Source organism: Equus asinus, chromosome X (genome assembly GCF_041296235.1).
Source record: "Equus asinus isolate D_3611 breed Donkey chromosome X, EquAss-T2T_v2, whole genome shotgun sequence".
Classification (NCBI taxonomy): domain Eukaryota; kingdom Metazoa; phylum Chordata; class Mammalia; order Perissodactyla; family Equidae; genus Equus; species Equus asinus.
The window spans coordinates 6,563,921-6,586,445 of NC_091820.1; the positions used below are offsets into that span (position 1 = coordinate 6,563,921).

A 22,525-nucleotide genomic window follows, 5' to 3' on the forward strand; every position below is an offset into this window, starting at 1 on the left:
GAGACAAAGGGGAACTGTGGAACAGCTAAGGAATGTGGGAGGAAAAGAATGGAGAATTCTGGGAGTGATAGAGAATTGTGGGAGTGATGGAGAATTGTGAGAATGCCAAGGGATCATGGGAGAGAAGAGGGAATTGTGGGAGAGACAAGGCATTCTGGGAAAGACAAAGGATAATGGGAGTGAAAGTGGAATTGTGAGAGAAGGGAGAATTGAGGAGTGACAGAGAATTGTGGGAATGACAAGGGATCATGGGAAAGAAAAAGGAATTGTGGGAGAGTCAGGGCATTGTGGGAAAGACAAGGGATCATGGGAGAGAATGGAGAATTGTGGGAGTAACAGAATTGTGGGAGTGACAAGGGATCATGGGAGAGAAGAGGAAATTGTGAGAGACTGGGCACTGTGAGAAAGACAAGGGATCATGGGGAAGAAAGGGAAATTCTGGGAGAGAAGGGGAATCATGAGAAAAATGGAGTATTGTGGGAGAGACAAGGAATTGTGTGGAGAACAGAATTGTAGAGAAACAACTGCAGGAGAGATGGACTGTGGTAGAAAACAGAATTGCAGAAGAAAATGTAGTTTTGTGAGGGACAAGAAAAACTTGAGAATTGTGGGAGAGACGGAATTGTAGGAGATAAAGGGGAATTGCGGGAATGAAAAGGGGTTATGGGAGAGTAAGGGGAATTGTGGGAGAGATATGGAATTACAGGAGAGAACAGAAAATTGTGAGAGAGACAGGGCATTGTGGGAAATACAATGAATCATGGGAGAGAAAGAAGAATGGTGGGAAAGAGAATTTTCATAAAGACAAGGGATAATCTGAAAAAAGGGAATTGTGGGAATGATAAGGGGTTATGGGAAGGTAAGGGGAATTATGGGAGAGGCAGAATTTTGGGAAAGAATAGAGAATTGTGGGACAGACAGGCAGTTGTGGGAAAAAAGGAATTATGGAGAAAAGAACTGTAGAAGAACGACTGCAGGAGAGATGGAATGTTGTAGAAAACAGAACTATAATAGAAATGAAGATTTGTGAGAGACAAGGAAGAATAGAGAATTGTGGGAGAGGAAATAGAATTGTGGGAGAGAAGAGGAATTGTGAGAGAGTATGTGAATTGTGGGAGTGACAGATAACTGTGGGAGAGACAAGAGATCATGGGAGATAAGAGGGAATTGTGGGAGAGGACATTGTGGGAAAGACAAGGGATCATGGGAGAGAAAAGGGAATTGAGAGAGAGAAGGGGAATTGTGGGAAAAGTGGAGTATTGGGGGAGACATGGAATTGTAGGAATGACAAGATTATGAGGAAAAACGTGAATTGTAGGAATGACAAGGGGTTATGGGAGAGTAATGGGAATTGTGGGAGAGACATGGATTATGAGAGAGAAAGGAGAATTGTATGTGAGAATGGAGAATTGTAGGAAAGAAGGAATTATGCCAGAGAGCAGAAGTGTAAGAAAAACAATTGCAGGAGAGATGGAATGAAGTAGAAAAGAGAATTGTAAAAGAAAAAAAAAGTTTTGTGAGACAAAATAAAGAATCGAGAATTGTGAAGAGATGGAATTGTAGAAGAGAAAAAGATTATGGGGGAGAGAGTGGCATTATGGGTGAGACAGGGAATAATGGGAGAGAATGGAGAATTGTGAGAGAGGAGGAATTGTTAAAAGAACAGAGCACTGTGGGAGAGACATGGAATTGTAGGAAGGCAAGGGGTTAGGGGAGAGATGGAGAATTGTGGGAGAGAGAGAAAATTGTGGGGGCCTGCCCCATGGCCAAGTGGTTAAGTTTGTGCACTCCGCTTCAGCAGCCCAGGGTTTCACCAGTTTGGATCCTGGTTGTGGATGTGGCACCGCTCATCAAGCCATGCTGAGGCAGCATCCCACATGCCACAACTAGAAGGACTCACAACTAAAAATATACAACTATGTACTAGGGCTTTGGGGAGAAAAAGGGAAAAAATTTTTTTAAATCTTTAAAAAAAAGAAAATTGTGGGAGAGAATGGAGAATTGTGGGAAAGAAGGAATTATGGGGGACAACAGAACTGTAAGAATAACAATTGCAAAAGAGATGGAAAGTTGTATAAAACAGAATTGTAGAAGAAATCGAGTTTTGAGAGAGACCACAAAGAATTAAGAATTGTGGGAGGGGCCGGCCCAGTGGCACAGCGACGAGGGGCACATGTTCCACTTCAGAGGCCCGGGGTTCACTGGTTTGGAACCCAGGTGCAGACAGGGCACCGCTTGGCAAGCCATGCTGTGGTAGGCATCCCACATATAAAGTAGAGGAAGGGGGCCGGCCTGGTGGTACAGTGGTTAAGTGTGCATGTTCCACTTTGGCAGCCTGGGATTGCCAGTTCAGATCCTGGGTGCGGACATGGCACCACTTGACAAGCCATGCTGTGGTAGGCATCCACGTATAAAGTAGAGGAGGATGGGTACAAATGTTAGCTCAGGGCCAGTCTTCCTCAGCAAAAAGAGGAGGATTGGTGGCAGATGTTATCTCAGGGCTAATCTTCCTCAAAAAAAAAAAAAAAAGAATTGTGGGAGAGATGGAAGTATAGGAAAGACAAGGGATTATGGGAGAGAAAGGAGAATTGTGGGAGAGATTGGAGAATTGTGGGAGTGACAAGGGATCATGGGAGAGAAAAGGGAATTGTGAGAAAAATGGAGTATTGTAGGAGAAACATGCAATTGTGGGATCCAGGGATTATGGCAAAAAACAGAATTGTGGGAATGACAAGGGGGTATGGGAGAGTAAGGAGAATTGTGGGAGAAACATGGGATGATTGTAGGAGAGGTGGAGAATTGTGGAAGAGAATGGAGAATTGTGGGAAGGATGGAATTGTGGAGGAAAACAGAACTGTAAGAAAAATAACTGCAGGAGAGATGGAAGGTGGTAGAAAACAGAACTGTAGAAGGAAACAGCTTTGTGAAAGACAATCAAGAATCAAGAATTATGGGAGAGAAAGTAGAATTAGAGGAGAGAAGGGGCATTGTGGGAAAGTCTGGAGAATTGTGGGATGGACAGAGAATTGTGGGAATGGTGAGGCATCATGGGAGAGAAGGGAATTGTGGCAAGAATGGAGTATTGTGGGAGAGACATGGATTACAGGAGAGAAAGATTGTAAGGGAGAATGGAGAATTGTAGGAAAGAAGGAAGTATGGGGGAGAACAGAAATGTAAGAGAAGCAATTGCAAGAGAGATGGAACATGGTAGAAAACAGAATTGTACAAGAAATCGAGTTTTGTAAGACACAATGAACAATCAAGAATTGTGGGAGAGACAAGGGATTATGGGAGAGAAAGAATTGTGGGAGAAATTGGAGGATTGTGGGAGTGACAACGGATCATGGGAGAGAAGAGGGAATTGTGGGAGACATAGGGCATTGTGGAAAAGACAAGGGATCATGGGAGAGAAAGGGGCATTGTGGTAACAATGGAGTATTGTGGGAGAAACATGGAATTGTGGGAACCAGAGATTATGGGCAAAAACAGGGAATTGTGGGAATGACAAGGGGGTATGGGAGAGTAAGGAGAACTGTGGGAGAATCATGGAATTGTAGGAGAGGTGGAGAATTGTGGAAGAGAATGGAGAATTGTTTGAAGGATGGAATTGTGGAGGAAAATATAACTGTAAGAGGAATAATTGCAGGAGAGATGGAAGGTGGTAGAAAACAGAATTGTAGAAGGAAACAGAGTTTTGTGACAGACAATGAAGAATCAAGAATTATGGGAGAGAAAGTAGAATTGTGGGAGAGAAGGGGCACTGTAGGACAGTGGAGAATTATGGGATTGATGGAGAATTGTGGGAATGATAAGGCATCATGGGAGAGAAGAGGGAATTGTAGAAGAGACAGGGCATGGTGGGAAAGACAAGGGATCATGGAAGAGAAGGGGAATTGTGGGAAAAATGGACTATTGTGGTAGTGACACGGAATTGTGGGAGTAACAAGGGATCATGGGAGTGAAGAGAGAATAGTGGGAGAGAAGGGAGAATTAGAGAAAAGACTGGGTTATAGGAGAGAAGGCAGAATTGTGGGACAGATGGGGCACTGTGGGAGAAAGAGAGCAAGAGAGCAAGCATTGTGGGAAAGACAAGGAATTGTGGGAACAAGGCATTATGGGAGACAGGGGAATTGTGGGAATGAGATGGAGTAATAGAGTGTGGGAGACAAAGTATTATGGGAAAGACCAGGAATTATGGGAGAAATAGGGCATTGTGGGAGACGGGAAAGAATGGGGAATTGTGGGAACAACAAGGGTTTATGGGAGAGACAAGCCTTGTTGGGAAGAGAAGGGATCATGACAAAGGAGAATTGTGGGAGAGACAGGGTATTGCAGGAAAGACAAGAGATCATTGGAAAAAAGGGAACTGTGGGAATAACAAGGGGTTAAGGGAGAGTAAGGGGAATTATGGGAGAGACATGTAATTGTGGGAGAGATGGAGAATTCTGGGAGAGAATAGAGAACTTTTGGAAAGAAGAAATTGTGAGGGAGAACAGAATTGTAAGAGAAACAATTGCAGGAGAGAAGGAATGTGGTAGAAAATAAAACTGTAGAAGAAAACAGTTTTGGCAAAGACAATGAAAAATCGAGAATTGTGAGAGATATAGAGAATTGTGGGAACAACGGGTTATAGGAGAGTCAGGAATTTTGGGAGAGATGGTGAATTGTGGGAACAAGAAATAGTTAGGGCAATAAGAGAATTGTGGGGGAAATAAAATATTGTGGGTAAGACAAGGAATTATGGGAGAAATAGGGCATTGTGGAAGACAAGGGAGAAAATGGGTAATTGTGGGACAGACAAGGAATTGTGGGAACAATAAGGGGTTATGAGAGAGACAAGGGACTTGTGGGAAAGACAATGATCATGGCAGAGAAGGGGAACTGTGAGAAAGATAAGAAATTGTGGGAAAGATAAGAGATCATGGCAAACAAAGAGGAACTGTGGGCAAGAAAGAGCATTGTGGGAAAGATAAGGGATTATGGGAAAAAAGGGAATGATGGGAACAACAAGGGGTTATAGGAGAGAAGGAGAATTGTGGGAGTGTATGGAGAATTGTGGGAGTGACAAGGGATCATGGAAGAGAAGGATGAATTGTGGGAGAGACAGAGAATATTAGGAGAGACATGGAATTGTGGGAGAGAATGGGAATTGTAGGAGACTATGAAGAATTGTGGAAGTGACAAGGGATAATGGCAGAGATGAGGGAATTGTGGGCGAGATAGAGTATTTTAGGAGAGGCAAGGGATTATCGTAGAAAATGTAGAATTGTGGGAGAGAAGGAGAATTCTGGGAGAGGATGGAAGATTGTGGTTCAGAACAGAGACTGGTGGGAGAGACAAGAAATTATGGAGGGAAGTAGAATTGTGGGAATGACAAGAGATTATGGGAGAGCAAGGGGAATTATGGGAGAGACATGAAATTGTGGGAACAACAAAGGGTTAGGGGAGAGAAGGGGAAATTTTGGGAGAGAAAAGGAATTATAGGAGAAACATAATATATGGGAGAGAGGGGAAATAGTAGACAGAAGGATTGTGGGGGAGAACTGTGGAAGATAGGCAAATGTGAGACAAGGGAATTAAGTGTGGCTGGAAACAGAATGTGGGAGAAACAGAATTGTAGGAGAGATTAAATGTGGTAGAAGACAGGATTGTTGAGGAAAATGGATATTTGTGAGAGACAAAGAAGAATCCAGAATTGTGGGAGAAATTGTGGGAAAGAGAATTATGAGAGAAATAGGCTATCGTATGAGAGACGGGGAATTAGGGGAAAGACAAGTTTTCATGGGAGAGAGGGAAATCGTGGGAGAAATAAAGTATTACGGGAAAGACAGGGACTTGTGTGAGAAATCCAGCAGTGTGGGAGAAACAGAACATTGTGGGAGATAATGGAGCATTGGGAGATACACAATTGTAGGAGACAAGGAATTATGGAGGAGAACAGAAAACTGTAATAGAGAATTGTTGGAGAAACAATTCTGGAGAGTGAGAATGTGGTGGAAAACAGTTGTAGAAGAAAATGAAGATTTATGAGAGACAATAAAGAATCCAAAATCATGGGAGAAAATGGGCAATTGTGGGATGGAATGTGGAAACATGAGAGAAATAGGGTATTGTGGAAAGACAAGAGATTATGGGGGAAAAGGTGGGGTTTGTGAGAGAGGCAAGGTATTGTGGGAAAGACGTGGATCATGGAAGAGAAGGGGAATTGTGGGAAAGGGAACTGTGGGAAAGACAAAGATCACGGGAGAGAAGGGGAATTGTGGAAAAGACAGAATTGTGGGAAAGACAAGAGATCATGGGAAATTGGAGAAACAGCGCATTGTGGGAAAGACGGATCATGGGAGAGAAAGGGGAATTGTGGGAGGGAACAGGAATTGTGAGAAAAGTGGAGTATTGTGAGAGATGTGGAATTGTGGGAATGACAAAGGATTATGGGGAAAATGATGAATTGTGGGAATGACAAGGGGTTGTAGGAGAGTAGGGGTAATTGTGGGAGAGACATGGATTATGGCAGTTAGGAGAATTGTGGGAGAGAATGGAAAATTGTGGGAAACAAGGAATTATGGGTGAGAACAGAACTGTAAGAGAAAATTGCAGGAGAGATGGAATGTGGAAGAAAACAGAATTAAAGAAAATGGAGTTTTGTGAAAGATAAGGAAGAATTGAGAATTGTGCAAGAGACAGAGAATTGTGGGAGAGAATGGAGAATTGCAGGAGTGACAAGGAATCATGGGTGAGAAGAGGGAATTGTGGGAAAGATAGGGCATTATGGGAAAGATGGGATTATGGAAGAAAAAGAGGAATCATGGCAAAAATGAAGTATTGTGGGAGAGACATGGATTACAGGAGAGAAAGAATTGTGGGAAAGAATGGAGAATTGTGGGAAAGAAGGAAGTATGGGGGAGAACAGAAATGTAAGAGAAACAATTGCAAGAGAGATAGAACATGGTAGGAAACAGAACTGTACAAGAAATCGAGTTTTGTGAGACACAATAAAGAATCAAGAATTGTAGGAGAAACAAGGGATTATGGGAGAAAAAGGAGAATTGTGGGAGAGAAAGGAGACTTGTGGGAGAGAATGGAGAACTGTGGGAGAGATCAGAGAACTGTGGGAGTGCCAATGGATCGTGGGAGAGAAGAGAGAATTGTGGGAGACACAGGGCATTGGGGGAAAGACAAAGGATCATAGGAAAGAAAGGTGAATTATTGGGAAAATGTGGAGTATTGAGGGAGAGACATGTAAGTGTGGGAACAAGAGATTATGGAAAAAGATGGGGAACTGTAGGAATAACAAGGGGTTATGGGAGAATAAGGAGAATTGTGGGAGAGACATGGAATTGTGGGAGAGGTGGAGAATTGTGGGAGAGAATGGAGAACTGTGTGAAGGACGGAGTTGTGGGGGGAAACAGAATTGTAAGAGAAATAGCTGCAGGAGGGATGGAATGTGGTAGAAAACAGAATCATAGAAGGAAACAGAGTTTTGTGACAAACAATGAAGAATCAAGTATTATGGGAGAGAAAGTAGAATTGTGGGAGAGAAGGGGCATTGTGGGAGAGTCTGGAGAATTGTGGGATTGATGGAGAATTGTGAGAATGACAAGGCATCATGGGAAAGAAGTGGGAATTGTGGGATAGACAGGGAATTGTGGGATAGAAGGGACTTGTGGGAGAGAAGAGGAATCGTGAGCAAATGGAGCATTGTGGGAGTGACGTGGAATTGTGGGAATGACGGGATTATGGGAGAGAAGAGACCATTGTGGGGGAGACAGGGCATTGTGGGAAAGACAAGAGCTGATAGGAGAGAAGAGAATTGTGGAAGAAAAGGGGAATTGTGGGACGAATGGAGTATTGTGGGAGTGACATGGAATTGTGGGAGTAACAAGGGATCATGGGAGAGAAGGGAGAATTATGGGAAAGATGATGGGTTATGGCAGAGAAGAGGGAATTGTGGGAGAGACAGGGAATTGTGGGAAATACAAGGGATCAGGGCAGTGATAAAGGAGTGTGGGAAAAATGGAATATTGTGGCAGTGACATGGAATTGTGGGAATGACAAGGGATTATGGGGAAAAAGGAGAATTGTGTGAGAAAACATTGTGGGAATGACAGATAACTGTGGGAACAAGGGATTATGGGAGAGACGGGAATTGCAGGACAGACAGGGAATTGTGGGAATAAGAAGGAGTCATGGGAGTAACAGGGAATCGTGGAAGAAATAAAGTATTTTGGGGAAGACAAGGAATTATGGGGAAATAGGGCACTGTGGGAGATGGGGAAAGAATGGGTTACTGTGGGAGTGATGGGGAATTGTGAGAAAAACAAGAATTTATTGGAGAGACAAGGCTTGTGAGAAAGACAAGAGATCATGGGATAAAAGGAAATTGTGGGAATAACAAGGGGTTAAGGGAGAATAAGGAGAATTGTGGGAGAGACATGTAATTGTGGTAGAGGTGGAGAATTCTGGGAGAGAATAGAGAATTGTGGGAAAGAATAAATCATCAGGGAGAACAGAATTGTAAGAGAAACAATTGAAGGAGAGAAGGAATGTGGTAGAAAGGAAAATTGTAGACGAAAACAGAGTTTTAGCAGAGACAATGAAAAACTGAGAAATGGGGGAGACACAGGGAATAGTGAATATTAGGGGTTATGAGAGAGTTGGGAATTTTGGGAGAGACAGGGAAGTGTGGGAAAGACAAGGGTGCAGGGGATAGAGGAGAATTGTGGGAGAAACATGGAATTGTGGGAATGAGAAGGAGTTATGGGACTAAGAAGGAATTGTTGGAGAAATAAAGTATTGTGGAAAGGACAGGGAATTATGGGAGAAATAGGGCATTGTGGGAGACCAAAGAGAGAAAGGATAATTATGGGAGAGACAAGGAATTGTGGGAACAATGAACGGTTATGGGAGAGACAAGGGACTTGTGGGAGACACAGGGCATTGTAGGAAAGACAAAGATCATGGGAGAGAAGGGGAATTGCAGGAAAAATAGGGAATTGTGGGAAAGACAAGGGATTATGGGCAAGGAAGAGGAATTGTAGGAGAGATAGGCCATTGTGGGAAAGATAACAGATCATGGGGAAAAAGGGAATTGTGGGAATGACAAGGGGTTAAGGGAGAGAAGGAATTGTGGGAGAGTATGGAGAATTGTGGGAGTGAAAAGGGATCATGGGAGAGAAGAATGAATTGTGGGAGAGACACGGAATTGTGAGAGAGAAGGGGAATTGAAGGAGAGTATGGGGAATTGTGGAAGTGACAAGGGATAATGGGAGAGACAAGGAACTGTGGGAGAGATAAGAGTATCTTAGGAGGGGCAGGGAATTGTGGGAAAGACAAGGGATTATGGGAGAAAAAGGAGAATTGTGGGAGAGAAGGGGAATTGTGGGAGAGAATGGAAGATCGTGAGTCAGAACAGAGAATGGTGGGAAAGACAAGGAATTGTGGCAGAGACACAGCTAGGCCACTCACTTCTGTCTACTATGTTCTGAATAGGCCACAACCCTCCTGCCTGGGGACACACCACCTATGTTCTAACCATGATCCCTTCAGTTTCCCCACATGCTCTGTGCCTCAGCTCTCCCCAAGGGCTACAGTCCTGTGATCCAGCTTGTCTACAGCAACATCCCCACCTCCATGGCCAGGGCCCTCTCCTTGGCCACAGCCAGGGATGGCCTACCCTCTTCATTGCCCCTCCAATTCAGGCCTCTGCCCCACCCTTTGTGGCCCCACCCCTCCACTCAGCCTGCACCCTTCCCTCCACAATAAGGCCTGCTTCAGTGCTCCACTAACCCCTCCTGCCAGGGCCCGTCCCCTGAGCTCTGCTCTGGCCCCACCACTCCTGCCAGGGCCACAAACCCCAGTTCTACTGTGGCCCTGCCCTCCAACCAGAACCATGCCCCTCCTGAACAGGGGCACCTGGTCCAAGGTGACCTTGGAGGCGTGGTGGGGTGGATCTCCTGAGAAACACACCCTCTGACACTCCCAACCTCCTCACCCTTGAAGCCAATGACAAGATTAATGTAGGCATCAGATCCTGAACTTTTCCTTTCTCAGCACAGAGGAAAGTGCCCTGGTTAAAGGAGGGCCCCATATTTGACACGAAGCTTCTTAATGCTCGTGGAAAGAGTAAATTACGCTATTTTAAGGTTTTCCAGTGTTCATAAGATAAAAACCAACGAGGTTTTTGTTTGTGAGAAGTACCATTTTTCTTAAGGGAAATTCCGATTCCTTATAAAGATATTTTGAATGAAGTTGTCTTGAAGAATTACACACAGATCCTCTCAATGTACTGTACCCCATTGCTACAAGTCACAAAGCATGATCATCAAAACAATTCCCCACACCCATGAATTGGGTTAGTCCTACAAGCAGATCAGAGTGTCTTTTACTTAAAGACTGTTACTGGGAGTGATGTCATCATCATGGTGGAGTGAACTCTTCCCTTAGATTCTCCCACATAAGATACAATGAAAAGGACATAAGACAACAGAGGACATTCACACAGCACAATAGACATCTGAGAGACCCACGCAGCCATATGTCTGAAGGTGGAGGTGCTGGACCCCACCCAGGAGGGAGTGGAAGGAGGTAAGGGGATCTCCTCTACCTCCCTGGCAGCTACCAAGGGTGCAGGCTCTGAAAGGAGATCTGGAAAGGGTGGCTCTCCAGGGGAAGGCCTTTGCTCTCTGAATTTCTGCCCAGCCATAGGAAAGGTCCACACAGAGGAGGCTAAGCTATTGTGGGGGTGTCTTCATCAAGCCAGCACCCCAGGAGAACAGATAGCGAGGGCACAGTGAGAACACTCCTGGGATCGTGCACACGAAAGAAAGTGCCCCTCCCCTCACCCAGCACACCAGCTTGGTTGGTCAGCCACAGCAAGGGACCCCCACCAGAAAGCCTGCACATATGTTAGTAAAGCAGCAGCTGCTAGTGGGAAATCACAGATGGGCCCTGTCAACATAGATTCCAAAGGACAGGCAAAGATGCCAAAGATAACAACGGGCTCAGAATAAAGCGCTCCTGGCCACCACCAACCCCCAGTGGTGGCAGGTGGAATCTGGGACCAGGCACTACCACTATGCAAGGGCACAAATCCACCCCATCAAATATCTGAGGAGGTATATTAATACTCCAAACAATGAGGAAAATGACAAGCACCCAGAGATCAATCCTGAAGGCACAGAAATTTTCAATCTAAATGACAGAATTCAAAATAGCTATCATAAAAAAACTCAACAAGAGTGACGTCAGCAACATGACGGAGTGAGCTTTCCCTGTAATCTCTCCCTTTCACCATGCAATGAAAAAGACATTCATACTCCAACAGAGGACATCCAAACACAACACAAAAAATGTTAGAGAGACCCACACATCCATACGACAGAGGGCAGAGAGGCTGGAGCCCCCCACGGAGGAGGTGGAATGGGATAAGAGAAAACTTCACTCCCTCCCCAAACCACTGCAATCTGGGACCATGGGCAGCCTCCGAGACAAAGGAATGGGGGAGGGGACATTCGTTTGTGGGAACGTCAGGATCCCTGAGGGCCCTCGAAGCCTAGAGGGAAGCCCTCTATGAGGGCAAAAGCTTTCATGGGAGTGGTGACCTTATCAAGCCAACATCCCAGGAAAGCAGATAGCAAAAGCAGAGTGAGAAAACCCAGAGAGCACGCAGGAGAAAGTGCCCCTCCCTGCACTGGCCCAGCACCAGCTCTAGCGCCTTTGATCTCAGCAGAAGGCAGAGGACTCAGAATATGCAGCTCTTGACCCCCACCCAGTGGTGATAGGTGGTAACTGTGACCAAATAACACCAGGATGCAAAAAAACAGAACCGCCCTCTTGCAATATCGAACATTATATTAGATCTCCAGACCAGAGAGAAAATGACAAGCACTCAGAAATCAGTCCTGAGGACACAGAATTATGTAATGTAAATGAGAAAGACTTCAAAATAGCTAGCATCAAAAAACTCAACAAGTTGAAAGAGAATGTAGAGAAACAATTCAATGAGTTCAGGGGCTACTTCATAAGAGATTGAAACTATAAAGAATCAATCAGAAATATCAGAGATGAAAGACACAATGGAAGAAACAAAACAAAATATGGATTCTCTGAACACTCAAGCAGATATCATAGAGGAGTGTATCAGCATAATCGAAGATAGACATGTTGAAATGCTCCAGACACAGAAGGACAAAGAACTAAGGCTAAAAAGAAATGAAGAAAGTCTCCAAGAAATATTCAACTCAATTAGGTAATGCAATATAAGAATTATAGGTATTCCAGAAGAAGGAGAGAAGGAGAATGCAGCAGAAAGCTTGTTAAAAGAAATAATAGCAGAGAACGTCCCAAACCTGGGGAAGAAGATGGAAATCCACGTGGAAGAGGCTACCAGAACTCCCAAATATGTCAATGTAAAAATACCTACTGCAAGGCATATAGTAGTGAAACTGGCAAGAGTGAATGACGAAGAGAATATTAAGGGCAGCAAGGCAGAAGAAAATAACTTACAAAGGAACCCCTATCAGGCTTTCAGCAGATTTCTCTGCAGAAACCTACAGGCTAGGAGATACTGGAATGATATATTCAAATCTTTGAAGGACGAAAACTTTCAGCCAATAATACTCTATCCAGTGAAAATATCCTTCAGATATGACGGAGAAATAAAAACTTTCCCAGACAAAAATAAGCTAAGGGAGTTTGTGGCCACGAGACCACCCCTCCTACAAGAAATCCTCAAGAAGGCCATCATACCTGAAAAACAAAAGGGAGAAAGGGGTTAAAAAGCACAGAGTAAGGAGATAAATAGCTAAACAGATTCAGAGCAGGACAGCAAATACTCCAGTATAGCATTAAAGACAAAGGGAAGGAAAACATGAAAAACAAAGATAATCTTGTCATTTTAACCACAAACTCACAACACAAGATGGAATAAGATGTGAAAAAAACAACTTAGGAGAGGAAGAGGAAAGGGACTGAATCAGTTTAGTCTAAGGAAATAAGAGGCCATCAGAAAAAGGACTATCTTATCCACAAGATTTTGAATACAAATCTCATGGTAAGCACTAAACAAAAAAGCAGAACAGAGACACAAATAATAAATAAAGAGAAAATAAAGAAACACAACAATAAAAAACTATATAACTAAATTGGTAGAACAAAATACACAGGACGAGAAACAAAGGAAAAGCAGGAGAACTGGAAAACAAGTGATAAAGTGACAGCATTAAGCCATCATATATCGATAATCATGCTAAACGTAAATGGATGGAATTCTCCAATAAAAAGACACAGAATGCTTGGATGGATTAAAAAACAAGACCCAACAATGTGCTGCCTCCAGGAAACACATCTCAGCTCCAAGGACAAACACAGGCTCAGAGTGACAGGATGGAAGATGACACTCCAAGCTAATGGCAAACAAAAGAAAGCAGGTGTTGCAATACTTATATCAGACAAAGTAGACTTCAAGATAAGACAGGTAAAGAGAGACAAAGGGGGCAGTATATAATGATCAAAGGGACACTCCATCAAGAAGAAATAATACTTATAAATGTCTATGCACCCAACACAGGAACACCAAAGTACATAAAGCAATTATTAATAAACCTAAAAGAAGATATTAATAATAACACAATAATAGTAGGGGACCTCAACACTCCACTCACATCAATGGATAGATCATCCAGACAGAAAATCAACAAGGAAACAGTGGAATTAAATAAAAAGCTAGACTAGTTGGACTTAATAGACATATATAGAACACTCCATCCAAAAACAGCAGACTACACATTCTTCTCAAGTGTGCATGGAACAATCTGAAGAATAGACCATATGTTGGGAAACAAGGCAAGCCTCAATAAATTTAAGAACGTTGAAATAATAAAAAGTATCTTTTCCAATCACAACACTATAAAGCTAGAAGTTAATTACAAGAAAAAAGCTGAGAAAGGGACAAAGATGTGGAGACTAAACAACATGCTATTGAACAAACAATGGATCATTGAAGAAAATAAAACAGAAATAAAAAAATATCTGGAGATAGATGAAATTGATAACATACCATATCATCTCATATGGGATGCAGCAAAAGCTGTATTAAGAGGAAAATTCATCACAGTACAGGCACACCTTAACAGGCAAGAAAAATCCCAAATAAGCAATCTCAAACTACACCTAATTGAATTAGAAAAAGAACAAACAAAGCCCAAAGTCAGCAGAAGGAGAGAAATAATAAAAATCAGAGCAGAAATAAATGCTATTGAAACAAAAAAAGACACTAGAAAGGATCAATGAAACAAAGACCTGGTTCTTTGAGAAGATAAATAAAATTAACAAACCCCTAGCCAGACTTACAAAGAAAAAGAGAGAAAGCTCAGATAAATAAAACTAGAAATGCAAGAGGAGAAATAACAATGGATACCACAGAAAAACAGATCATAAGAGGATACTACAAAAAACTATATGCCAATAAAATGGACAATCTAGAGGAAATAAATTCTTAAATTCTTACAACCTCCCAATGCTGAATCAAGGAAAAACAGATAATCTGAAGAGACCAAACACAAGGAAAGAGATTGAAACAGCAAGCAAAAGCATCCCCAAAGAATAAAACCCCAGGATCCGATGGCTTCCCTGGGGAATTCTACCAAACTTTTGGACAGGATTTAATACCTATCCTTCTCAAGCTATTCCAAAAAATTAGGGAAGATGGAACGCTTCCTAACACATTCTACAAGGCCAATATCACTCTGATACCAAAGCCTGACAAGGACAACACAAAAAATGAAAACTACAGGCCAATATCGCTGATGAACATAGATGCAAAAATCCTCAACAAAATATTGGCAACCCGAATACAGCAATACATCAAAAAGATCATACATCATGATCAAGTGGGATTTATACCAGGGACACAGGGATGGTTCAACATCCACAAGTCAACCAATGTGATACACCACATCAACCAACTGAGGAATAAAACCCACATGATCATTTCAATAGATGCAGAGAAAGCATGTGACAAGATCCAACAACCATTTATGATAAAAACTCAACAAAATGGGAATAGAAGGAAATTACCTCAACATAATAAAGGCCATATATGACAAACCCACAGCCAACATCATACTCAATGGGCAAAAACTGAATGTCATCCCTCTGAGAACAGGAACAAGACAAGGATGCCCACTATCACCACTCTTATTCAACATAAGGTTGAATACACACTCTTATTCAACTGGAGGTTTTGGCCAGAGCAATTAGGCAAGAGAAAGGAACAAAAGGAATCCAAATAGGGAGTGAAGAAATGAAACTCTCACTGTTTGCAGACGACAGGGTCTTATATATAGGAAACCCTAAAGAATCCATCAAAGAACTATTAGAAATAATTAACAACTACAGTAAAGTTGTACAGTACAAAATCAACTTACAAAAATCAGTGGCATTTCTATACTCTAATAATGAACTTACAGAAAGAGAACTCAAGAATACAATTCCATTTGCAATCGCAACAAAAAGAATAAAGTACCTAGGAATAAATTTAACTAAGGAGGTGAAGGACTTATACAATGAAAACTATAAGACATTACTGAAAGAAACAGATAATGACATAAAGAGATGGAAATAGACTCCATGCACATGGATTGGAAGAATAAACATAGTTAAAATGTCCATACTACCCAAAGCAATCTACAGATTCAATGCAATCCCAATCAGAATCCCAATGACATTCTTCATGGAAATAGAGCAAAGAATCTTAAAACTCATATGGGGCAACAAAAGACCCCGAATTGCTAAAGCAATCCTGAGAAAAAATAACAAAGCTGGAGGCATCACAATTCCTGACTTCAAAATGTACTACAAAGCCATAGTGATCAAAAAAGCACGGTACTGGTCCGAAAACAGGCACACAGATCAACGGAACAGAACTGAAAGCCCAGAAATAAAACCACACATCTATAGACAGCTAATCTTCCACAAAGGTGCCAAGAACATACAATGGAGAAAAGATAGTTTCTTCAGTAAATGGTGTTGGGAAAACTGGACAGTCACGTGCAAAAGAATGAAGGTAGACCATTATCTCACGCCACACAAAAAAATAAACTCAAAATGGATCAAAGACTTGAAGATAAGTCCTGAAACCCTAAAACTCCTGGAAGATAATATAGGTAGTACACTCTTTGACATTGAACTTAAAAGGATCTTTTCAAATACCATGTCTTCTCAGACAAGGAAAACAAAAGAAAAAATAAACAAGTGGGACTTCATCAGACTAAAGAGCTTCTGCAAGGCAAAAGAAACTAGGATCAAAACAAAAAGACAACCCACCAATTGGGAGAAAATATTTGCAAATCATATATCCAATAAGGAGTTAATCTCCATAATATATAAGGAACTCACACAACTGAACAACAAAAAAATAAACAGCCCGATCAAAAAATGGGCAGAGGATATGAACAGACATTTTTCCAAAGAAGATATACAGATGGCCAATAAACACATGAAAAGATATTCAAACATCACTAATCAGGGAAATGCAAATCAAAACTACACTAAGATATCACCTTACGCCTGTTAAAATAGCTATAATCACTAAGACTAAAAATAACAAATGTTGGAGAGGGTGTGCAGAGAAGGGAACCCTTATACACTGCTGGTGGGATTGCAAGCTGGTGCAGCCACTATGGAAAATAGTATGGAGATTCCTCAAAAAACTGAAAACAGACTTACCATATCACCCAGCTATCCCACTACTTGGTATCTACTCAAACAACTTGAAATCAAGAATCCAGGGGCTGGCCCCGGGGCAGGGTGGTTAAGTTTGCACGCTCCGCTGCAGGCGGCCCAGTGTTTCGTTGGTTCGAATCCTGGGCACGGACATGGCACCGCTCATCAAACCATGCGAGGCAGCATCCCACATGCCACAACTAGAAGGACCCACAATGAAGAATATACAACTATGTAATGGGGGGCTTTGGGGAGAAAAAGGAAAAAAATAAAATCGAAAAAAAAAAAGAATCCAAAGTTAGGGGCCAGCCCGGTGGCGCAGCAGTTAAGTGCGCATGTTCCGCTTCTCAGCGGCCTGCGGTTCGCCAGTTCAGATCCCAGGTGTGGACATGGCACCACTTGGCATGCCATGCTGTGGTAGGCGTCCCACATATAAAGTAGAGGAAGATGGGCATGGATGTTAGCTCAGGGCCAGGCTTCCTCAGCAAAAAGAGGAGGACTGCCAGTAGTTAGCTCAGGGCTAATCTTCCTCGGGGGGAAAAAAAAGGAATCCAAAGTAACACATGTACCCCTATGTTCATAGCAGCACTATTCACAATAGCCAAGACATGGAAGCAATCCAAGTGCCCACCGACTGATGATTGGATCAAGAAGATGTGGTATATATATACAATGGAATACTACTCAGCCACAAAAAGACAAAATCATCCCATTTGCAACAACATGGATGGACCTGGAAGGAATTATGCTAAGTGAAATAAGCCAGACAGAGAAAGACACCAGATGATTTCATTCATATGCGGAACATGAACAAACTCACGGACAAAGAAAACAGTTCAGTGGTCACCAGGGGAAGGGGGGTGGGGGGTGGGCACAGGGGGTGAAGGGGAGCACTTATGTGGTGACAGACAAGAAATAACGTACAACTGAAATTGCACAATGATGCAAACTATTATGAACTCAAATAAAAAAAATATGTGGAATAGGTTTACTAAATGGCAATCTTTAGAGAAACATTATTTGGACCTTTAACTGATACTTCCTTTCTCCTTTATCAGTTGGATTAATGGACATAACCCCAAATAAGAAGAACAGGAGTTTACAAAGTGATGGTATGGGGAGAAACCTTCATAAGAATAGAGACCACAAAAGCCAAAATGCTGTGACAACCACAGAGGAAACAGATTCTTACAAAGAGAAAAGACTCGAGTACAGGTAACCCTTCATTAGCACCAGCACCGTGACAGGTTAAAAGCAACCTCCGCATTCTTTTTCAGTATAAGCCTGGAAGTGTGTGGGCTGAGAACTCTTCAAGAAGCTTAGAACCCAGTTTCTTGGAGACAATTTGTGGTATCACCATCTGATAAATTGGAGTCATTACTCTTATTGTTCACACGTGTATATTTAAAAAAGGAGTCGTAGTTCTTGTTCTGAGAAAACCCTCGTAGCTGTATGTGGAGTAAGTTTTCTCTCTACCTGCTCAGGTCCCACTGCTCAGGCTCCATCAATAGGGAAACAGTTTGCGTAAGGGTTTTCCCTGACTTTACGCACAGAGGTAACATTATACGCACGCTGAACTCGCTCAAATTCAGCTCCGCTCGGTGAGGGTTAGAGCAGGCAGACGAGTGGGTATACGTGAGGACTCACGTCGTCCCACAGTTCCTCTGCCCGGCTTTCCACCAACGAGCCTGTGCCCACAGGCAGGGAGGGAGGAGAACTCAAAACATTCCTGCAAGTTGGCAAAGCCTCTGGAAAGAATATTTGCAGGACATTCGAGGTTCTTCCACCATTGACAGAGAAGTGAGGCGTGTTCTCAGGTGACAGGCAAGGGCCCAGAGACATACTGGCCAGGGAAGAGTTAGAGGGAATCCTAAAATTGTCCCCCGAGGACAACAGTGATGACAGCCAATGGTCAGATGTGGGATCTTCGTAAATGTGCTGAAGTGTCCTAGGCAGCAAAACACTTAAATGATTCCACTTCTGAGTAAAATCCCTCTCAATTCTTTTTAGCATAATGTACGCAAATTCTTGCATAGGATTAATATACAAAACGGTGACAAGTGTGCCTTATGGGTAATTTTCAGAGGTTCCGAGGGTAACGAGATAGAAACTGCAGACCCTCAGCACCGCCTTAGCGGCACGTCTACATCAGACGTTTTCGCAGGTGGCAGTGGTTGACTGCAAACTTGCTGTGTGCGTCAAAATCCTCGACAAGCCTGACCCAACAGATGTTAGCTAACAACACAGCACTGCGGCTCTAAGTGCACAGCTGCTATTTTTACAGAACTCCTTTCCACAATCAAAAATACTGATTGCATTTCTTGCTTTCCTCAAAAGGCTTGCCTTATGTGCTTTCTTTTTTCTCCAAGGTTTTCCCAAACTGGCATTTCCATTGATTATTCTATTCTTAGTTTTCTTTTAATTCTCTCCCACAGACTGTGAGATCCTTGAGGGCAAGACTTGCAGGTCTCTGGTCCCTACGCCCCACAGCTCCCAACCTGGAGGAGCTGTTGGCAGTCACCAGTAGTTATTAACAGAACAAAGAATGGGTATATCCGTACAACGGAATATCATTCAGCAGTAAAAGGCATGAAGTTCTGACACGTGCTACAATGTGGATGAACCTTGAAAAGATGATGCTAACCGAAAGAAGCCAGACAAATGTCCATTTTATATGAAATGTTCAGAACAGGCAAATCCACAAAGACAAAGTAGATTATCGGTTGCCAGGGGCTGGGGGGAGGGAGGAATAGGAAGGGATTGTAATGGGTGTGGGGTTTCTTTTTGGAGTGATGGAAAAGTTCTGGAATTAGACAGTGGTGATGGTTGCACAACCTTGTGGATACTGTATACTGACAACCACTGAGGTGTTCACTTTAAAAGGATGAATTTTATCGTATGTGAATTATACCTCAATTTGTTGTTGTTGTTGTTGTTGTTGTTGTGAGAAGGATTGGCCCTGAGCTGGCATCTGTGCCAATCTTCCTCTATTACATGTGGGATGCCGCCACACCACGGCTTGATGAGCGGGGCTAGATGTGCACCCGGGATCCGAACCTGCGAACCCCAGACCGCCTAAGTGGAGTGCATGAAATTAACCACTACACCACTGGGCCATTCCCCACGAGGAACAGTTTTTTTTAATTGAAACATATTTGACATACCGCATTTTGCAAATTTAATGTGTACAGCACATTGATTTGATACACTTACATATTGTAATATCACTGCCATTGTAGGGATAATTAGCATCTCTATCATGTTACATAATTATTTCTTTTTAGTGGTCAGAATATTAAGTTCTAGTCTGTTAGCGAATTTGATGATTATAATACAATATTGTTGTCTATATTCACTATACTGTGCATTAAATCTCTAGAGCTTCTTTACAACTCACTGCACTAAAAACAGTTTTGGGTGTCACAACTGGGGGATGGTGCTCCTGGCATCTAGTGGGTGGAGGCCAGGGATGCTGCTCAACATGCTACAGTGCACAGGATGGCTCTCAGAACAAAGAATCACCCAGCATTACGTGCCAACAGTGCCAAGGATGAGAAACCTGCTCTGAAGGAAGAGAATAGGTGGGTAGGAGGTTGAACAGAGAAATCAGGTCCATTTCTACCCAATGCCAATGCCAGCCGAGGACAGGCAAAGCAGCCTCTCTGCCCCGGGACACACTCGGTCAAAGTTCCTAACCATTCTCAGCTCCTCTTCCCTCCTTTTTAGACACCCAGTGGGCTGCCAGAAAATGATAGCTCCCCAAGACCTCCTCTGAAGAACCCATTTGCTTCTACACCACGAATCATTAGGTCACTTAAAACTCTGTGGATGTCAGTGGTGACTTTCAAATCTCTTTTCCTCATCAGAAGATATTTATTTTATTTTATTTTTTTGAGGAAGATTAGCCCTGAGCTAACATCCACCGCCAAACCTCATCTTTTTGTTGAGGAAGACTGGCCCTGAGCTAACATCCATGCCCATCTTCCTCTACTTTATATGTGGGACGCCTGCCCCAGCATGGCTTGACAAGCAGTGCGTAGGTCCACACCGGAATCTGAACCAGCAAACCCTGGGCTGCCGAAGCAGAACATGCAAACTTAACTGCTGCACCACTGGGCCGGCCCCAGAAGATATAATTTTGCTAAAACAAAACCTTACAAGGAACCCTAACACAAACAGAGAAGAGTAGTACACTAGCAAAAATTTATCTCATAAGTTACAATTTGGATTACATAAAAATAAATGTGATCAATTAGAACCATAACACTGCTTTAGTCAACACAACACTCTGAACCCAAAAACTGAGGTTCCCAAGATAGTTCAACTTCAACATGCAACTGTCCCTGTGTTTTGATTGGATTACACCTTATAAAGGACATTTTGTTTTAAATGGCTAAGGAGCTGGAACTGAAACCGTTTTCAGGTAGCTCGTGTTGCCATCTCAGGATAGTCTTGTAACCACGGGTCCTCCGGGATCAGTTCAACTGACCCCACCTTATCCACAGAGTAATTCAGAGTGCCTTTTCAGGAACTGAGACTCCTTGACCAGCTCAGGCCAGTTGAGACCACCACCCCATCAACTGGGCCTGTGCAGATGCCTGTTGAGGGACCTTTTTGATGTCAAGGAGCTAAAAAGTCCACCCTCAGATCATGCCAACACCACCATTTTGTGAACACGTGTCCTATGAAGAGGCATGAAGCTTGACTACACTTGTGCAGATCATCAATTCCCTCATTTCTCCTCACCTCCAATCATCCATCCCACGCTTCAAACCGCCCTGCCCTTCAGCCCATAATTTGTCTCCTAAGCCCTGGGTTGGGGAGAGCATATGCCCCTGTCTCCATGCAGGTCCATCTAGCAATAAAGCTGATTTCTTTCCCCACAAGCTGATGCCGTAATAATTGGCTTTTTTTAATGGGCATTGGGCAAGACAACCTCAATTTTGTGCAGTAACGGTCTTCACTTAAGCAAAGAGGGCAGGCGAACGTTACTCTGAGCTGACCTGGTAGGACAAGTTAATAGCTGGTGAGCCTGGGGGGATTAGTATTTGGTTACCAACGCATTTGAGTAGGCACTATTTTCCTCAGAGCTTTTAACAGGAATTTTAGACTGGGATTTGAATCGTTTACTAGATACCTAAAGAACCACATTAGAGTTCCATGAAGCACAGTCTGAAGACCCCAGCACTAGAGTCTTTAAACGCAAAGGATAGATTGGAAGAGCCAGCATTGGCGGAGGGGCTTTTCATCTTAAATGCCCCAAGTGAGCTGGACCAATGAAACTACGCCCATAATCGACAGAGATCATGTCATACCACTCACTGACAGCAAATGTTAGTGAGGGGTTTGAAGTGACAATTTATCTCCTATCCAAAATGCCATCCAGCCCAGAGAGGAGTCGGTTATAACAATACAAGTACTTAATAACTAAACAAAAAGCATTATTAAAATATTAAAAGGCGATTGGGCCTGGCCCCGTGGCCGAATGGTTAAAGTTCCAAGCACTTCACTTTGGTGGCCTTGGTGCATGGGTTCGGATCCCAGGCACAGACCTACTCCACTCGCCAGCCATGCTGTGGCAGTGTCCCACATACAAAAAAATAGAGGAGGATTGGCATAGATGTTAGCTCAGGCAAATCTTCCTTAAGGAAAAAAAAAGAGGAGGATTGGCAATGGATGTTAGCTCAGGCAAATCTTCCTCAGATCAAAAAGAAAAATTAAAAGGAGCAGTGGATGACGACATGCAAGATTAGCATCAATGTCAGCTAGTGTAACTTTCCAAGCACACCCTGAAGTATGTTAC

General features: G+C 42.9%; 1 protein-coding gene across 1 annotated transcript in view; it reads right to left on the minus strand.

Moving 5' to 3' along the window:
- The window catches only part of GPR143 (G protein-coupled receptor 143), a 47,892-nt gene that overhangs the window by 5,443 nt on the left and 19,924 nt on the right, over window positions 1-22,525 (minus strand). The gene's annotated exons all lie outside the window — the stretch shown is intronic.